This window comes from Lepisma saccharinum, chromosome 3, assembly GCF_977018435.1.
Source record: "Lepisma saccharinum chromosome 3, izLepSacc3.1, whole genome shotgun sequence".
Taxonomy (NCBI): Eukaryota; Metazoa; Arthropoda; class Insecta; order Zygentoma; family Lepismatidae; genus Lepisma; species Lepisma saccharinum.
The window spans coordinates 131,576,093-131,582,092 of NC_139231.1; the positions used below are offsets into that span (position 1 = coordinate 131,576,093).

Genomic DNA, 6,000 nt, shown 5'->3' on the forward strand with positions numbered 1-6,000 from the left:
GGGTTGTCAAGATACGCCCTTCCGGACCAACCCACAGACGTCCATCACCGCAACCAAATTTGGGCTCCGCATTTGCGCCATGTACGAAAGGGGTGGTTTTTAGTCTTTTTTCTCTCGAGTCAGAGGGAGAAAGACAAAGGAAGTTCGCTCACCTTCAATTGTTAGACTTTAATGAGCTAGTCAAGACTATCAACAGTTTGTTGTCTTTGTTGTGTCCGTTCTTGTTTTGCTCAAGGCTTTTGCTTGACCCTAAATGGTGTATTGTCTCTTCTCCATTCTGCTGCCATTCATCACTGCTCCATCCCTTCTTGGCTTGCAATTCTTCTAATATCCTTCTACGGTCCGACTTTTCCTTCGTGTCTCAGCCAATGACGAACGCGCTCTCAATTTCTTAATTCGTACTGTAAGTTTTCGGCCCTGCATATGACTGTCTCTTTACTTGTGTTTTCAATCTATTCGTTTGGAAAAATTTGCCGAATTTCTACAGTAAAATATACATTTCAATCTGGAATTCTAAATCCTTCACCAAAATGGTGGTGTTTTTTCGACTTTGAAAGTACACAACTTACGTATAAACATGTAAGACATATTTCTATACCGTCATTATTACCATTCTTTTGGAAACGAGAGACTTAGTCTTACGTCTATCGGACACGTCATTGGTTGAAACCACTCACGTCACATCTGCTATAGCAACTTTCAGTTAAGTACGAAGGCTGTTCAAGTAACAGATTACAGTGTGTTCAGTGTACGACTACAGTATCACAATTGTGGCTAGCCTCTGCTAGCCTCCATGGCAGAATGGTTAGTACAGAGCACTACGATGCCAGGGGTCCCGAGTTCGAATCGCCTCCTAGGCACTTTCATCATTCGTGCTCATCTTCGCGATTAGTCAAAAGCGGCAGAAATGCGAAGTATAATAAACCAAAGCAATCAATCAATTAATGCTACACTAAAATCACAAAGTAAGTGGATGATCCAAGAAGGTCTTCGTAAGCAATAGTTTTCTGAAATTATAGCAGAAGACAAAGATGATTGTTATTCCAAGTTCAGTTTATTCCCTTAAATGTCGGAGTGGATAAATTTTCTTGGCTAAATTGTCTTAAAGGAAAAGGAACCTCGACTCCCAGAATAAAGTCGTCAGAACTTGGAACACGCTGAAGGATAACCTCATATGCTCACATATCTCAACACTTCCACCTCCTATCATTACACCATGATTAGAACGCCGCTGTAATTGAATGCTGTGGACTCCTATACCAGCCGGGACAAGGTAATGAATGCAAATCGTCCAGAAGTAATTGTCAGTGTTCACATTCGTTTTCCAAGGAACTTGTTTGCGGGATGCGCGGGTCTTCAAACTCAACAGCCTCAACAAGCAAGCGACATTAGCAGACGTGTTCGGAATGGGAAAGGGGCACATCAGTGTTGCCAACTATGACAACTTACTACAAAACAAATATACATGAGCGCATGGGTTCATAACCTGGGGTCCGCGGACCACAGGTGACCGCTATGTACTCTCAGGATGTCCAAAGAAATGTTACGAGCTTTTAAACTCGAAAAATGTTTGATTGATTTGGTTTATTTTTCTTCGTTTTTTTGCAACTCTTGGCTAATCGCGAAGTTGAGAATGAATGATGATATGATGAAATTGATAAAGGGACACTCACAAATAACACGCATGCGCAGGTCCGGATTCGAACCCAGGACCCCTGGCGTCGTAGCGCGCCGTGCTAACCACACTACCACAGAGGCCGGCTATGTACTCCTAACTTCCACTTGCTCTAGGTCAGTGTTTCTCAACCGCCGGGAACTGGCGTCAATTTTACTGGGCCGCGAGAGGTTCTTCTGAAATTAGCGACTTGCAGCCCGAGCTGGCAACCACGTGGAAAGATTCGGGGTTCACAAGCGATAAGAGGAAATTATTTCTCGCCAGTGCTGGTGAGAAATCAAAGCCGGGGACTGTCATGCTTGTAGCTTCCAAATTCAAATTACAAGTGTGGGGCTTTTTGGACTTAGGGCTGGAAGGGTGAAGCGACTGGCAGCCCGAGCTGGCAAACACTTGGATAGATGGCATTTCGTTCGGGTTTCGAGTTTGACTACGATAACAGGAAATGAACAATATTTATGTGACATCTTTGTTAATTTAGATATCTCTTGTGCCTCTCTACGTAAACCGTGGTGATGCGGGTGGATGATGAGAAAACGAATACAACGAAATGTCCATGTCTTACACAGGATTTGAACCAATGACCTAGTACCATGTCATCCTTTTTCATGTATACTTATATTTTAAACTTTGCTTTCGTGCTTTATCAATATATTGAATATTCTGACTGAATTTATACACGTTTATACTGCAAACTTTTCTTGTTAGTAGGCAACACTGCACCAGCGCAGTTTTATCGCCTCGTGTGCAAAAAGACCGCCGCCTCTTGTGATTATGCACGCCACAGCAGCCTAAGTCCTAATTATGTTTCCGAAAAGAGCTGACCCTCGAGCTACCTTGCTTCGATTCTGCGATGTGAACATCTTGACAGGCCACGCCACGTCCTTAGCGTGCAAAGGAGAAACGTTTGTCTGCAGGTGACGTCACTTTTCTCAAGCTTCCCTCTCCGGATGGCTGTTTTAAGGAAGGTTGGTCCATTTATTTAAACAGTTGTGCCATCTTTTCACCCGACATCAGTGCCTGTATCAAGTCTTACTCTTGGTTACAACGTGAGGAGTTTGATTGGTCAAATAAGGTCGTGCCGCGTAAAGCTCTGTTACCCCCCCCCCCCCGAATGTCCCGTGCCGTTATTAGTTCCATGGCGGCATCAGGGTGCCCATGAGGGAATAATGGTGCGGACCGCGCCATTAGAACTTTATTTGGGGCGGTTCCTTAATAATGTAAAATTCCACATGTATATAAACCTATTTTTTTTAAAATATATGTACAAAAAAATTTACAACTAGGCATCATGCTGCAATGTGTGCGATGAGGCAAGCGAGTGGGATCAGAATTATATCCTTAGCAATTCATTTATTTTAGCTGGTTACAAGATACTGTTGTTACTAGGTGCACCATATTTGATCTAATAAAGGAAGAATGTAGGGGGAAAGTGGGACAGATGAAGTAAAGTGTTCAGTAAAGCTGAACACATGTGACTTACAGTAACAGACACGCCATCGTAATTAAAATACTATATGAGGATTAGGACATGATCCGGAGGGGAAGCGCCATTAACCTTGGGGGATAGGCACCCCTGAGCGGCATAGCTGGAGTTCGAGGGTCAAAGACGCACGAGTATGCGCCTGCGCCTCAGAGGGCAGTAGATAACATTCGAACTGACACCTGGCGGGAAAAGTGGCTACTGTGCTACTCGGGAACCTTTCGATTTGGATAACTTCTACGAAACAGGAAAACGACGGGAATGATGTGCTTGAGGATAAATATGTCCGGGAACCGTTTCCGTAACAAAAACACACCGCATTGCGCGTTTGCCCATTGGCTCAGGTGCTGTGGTAGCAGCCGATATCTGCCACACGAGCAAGGGGCAGTTTACAGATACATATCTGCCTTCTCACTTTTTTTGGTGAAACCATAGCTGAACAAGCTACTAATATTTGACACATACCATTACAAGTATCAGAACTCCCATGCTTCCTTATGGCGCTTTCGAATGTTTTGATCAACATGGGGGAAGGGATGACGTCACACTACTCTTAGAAACACACAAAAATAAATAAATTTCCATCACATACATAACATGTTTCATATGGAACAAAGAGTTAGTTCATTGATGTAGGTTCACTGAAACCATGTTTTTCGGCCGACTTCCCAGTCTAACTTTACATCATAACTTTTTGCCATATGGTGCAAGGTAGTAAAATTGGAAGCCTTGTCTAAAAAAACATATACAAACGTATAACTTTCAAACTATTCAACAAAAATAGATTCAGAATATCGTTCTTACATTCAGCAACAACATCAAAGGCCAAAGGATATCATTATAGCTGTCTTTCGATGATGTTAAGTGGCAAAATAAACTACTGCCAGAATGTGGCTGGAACAGAAAGAAGCAAATGGGTTATAGAGTACAGTAGAAAATATGCGTCCGTTCCTCCTTCCACTAATGACCGCTAAATTGAGAGAAATTTACTGCAAAGCAGTGCCAAAGACTCTTCCATGCGGAAACCATCTGGGAGATCAAGCGCTACAAACATTTTTCTTGTTAATTGGTTGAAATGTGTTGCAATATTTCTCCCTTCCGTTGCAAAAATTTGGCTTTCTTCCATCAACCGCTGTTTAAGAAATAACGTGAATGCCAAGGCAAGATATACAAGTTGCAATGAAGACCTTTCTAACTTCGATAAACAGTGAAGATTCGAAACCTGCTACTACGCGCCGCTACTTACCGGTTAAGTGTAGTGATTAAGAAAGACATTCGTGTATTTATTTAAAGGGAAGGTAACAGGTTTATCACTAGAACTAGCTTAACATAACAACAAAATTGCAACTTCAGAAACTGCATGACACTTTCGGACACATCTGTAACTTTTTGGAACATAAATTTGATGGAAAGTGTTCTAGAAGTTTTTTCAGCATAATTTCATTTGTTAATGTTTTCCTTCTGTTTCCAACAGGTATAGTCAATTAAAAACTACTAAGCAGACACATCCACTGAACAAACCACACAGTAATATTATCAAATCGCCAAATACGTATTAATGACTACACAGGTTTAACCAGGACTGGAAATGCGCCTTGCGAGAATGTCAGTGTGCCATTGTAGGAAGGTGTACAAAATCTTAGAAAGATGTCCTTGGGGAGACACGAAACAAATTTTATATTTCCAGCTTGCAGAGCCATCAGCATGCTTTTTTTTTCATTTTGCACTAAACAAAAGAAACCTTGATCGTTCAAAACGAGTCGGGAGCACAGAAGAAACAATGTTCTAAATCAATGCTTGATGTAAGTTATTTTATTTCCTAAACCACGTCGGTGTAATATAAAGGAATTACGTAATAACCTAGCAGCAGCTGCACGTGGTTCGAGATATGAACCCATATAAAATGTTTAGCTGTTGCTTCTTATGCTAGATGGCGCCCCTTTACAGACCATGAAAAGAGTTGTTAATTACCGTGTCGGCTGCGACGGTGCTGCCACGAACAAAAAACGAAAGAAATGAATGAGAACTCTGATGCGCTTCTTTCATTTAATCCACTATTCCATGTGGTTTCACTCTAGGTGTAATAAATCTACAGATATAGGTGAAATAAAATCAAATGTTACTTTGTTCCAAAGATAATATTCGTGGAAGTGTGTATTCAATGTATTAACATCAACATCACACATGTTGAGTTAAATAGCTTGCTGGAAAAAAAATACGAGTTCTTTGTTGGTTTTGCAGAAATGCTTTACTTTTCACAAATGTTTTGTTTATTTTGATAAGAAATATTTCACTGCGTAGAAATTTCAATAGACCTTTGTTTAATCTAGTGTTCAATGTTAAAGCTATTGTAGACAAGGCTGTTACTTTTGTCAAATATGAACCTCTCTTCCATGCAGGCTAACGAGCAGTAGAGCCACCAGACTTTCTCGTGTGAGTGAGGATAGGAAATAGTAGATCTTGCTCAATATATGGATATATGCAAGGCTATAAACCTGCTGGTTTAGGAATGATAAAAATAAATCTTTCCCAAAATCCCAGGTAGAAACCGTAGTTATTAGGCTAGTAAGGAACATCGCAGAAATGTATGTTAGCTGAAAGAAAATTCATTTCAGATAGGATAGTTTGATGAAAGTTTCTGCTATGCATTGTCCAATACTTAAAAGAAGTAAAACCGGTCGAAAGCTCAACCATCTTTTATTTGTTGCCAGTTTCCAGCACGTGAACACTGTTTTCTTTTCCTTTAACAAAATAATACACTTTTACGGCTTGTTAAGCGTATAGCGTAGAGAACTAGTTTAGACAAGCTGTTAAAAACCTAACAAGAACCAGAAATGCATCTTTC

At 40.9% G+C, this 6,000-nt stretch overlaps 1 protein-coding gene across 1 annotated transcript in view; it reads right to left on the reverse strand.

Moving 5' to 3' along the window:
• Positions 1–4,262, reverse strand: part of LOC145985417 (uncharacterized) — a 39,512-nt gene extending 35,250 nt beyond the window's left edge. The window contains exon 1 of the mRNA XM_083119416.1: positions 3,960–4,262. The gene's annotated coding sequence lies outside the window, so the exon portion shown is untranslated. The remainder of the gene's footprint in view (positions 1–3,959) is intronic.
• Positions 4,263–6,000: the final 1,738 nt, after the last annotated feature.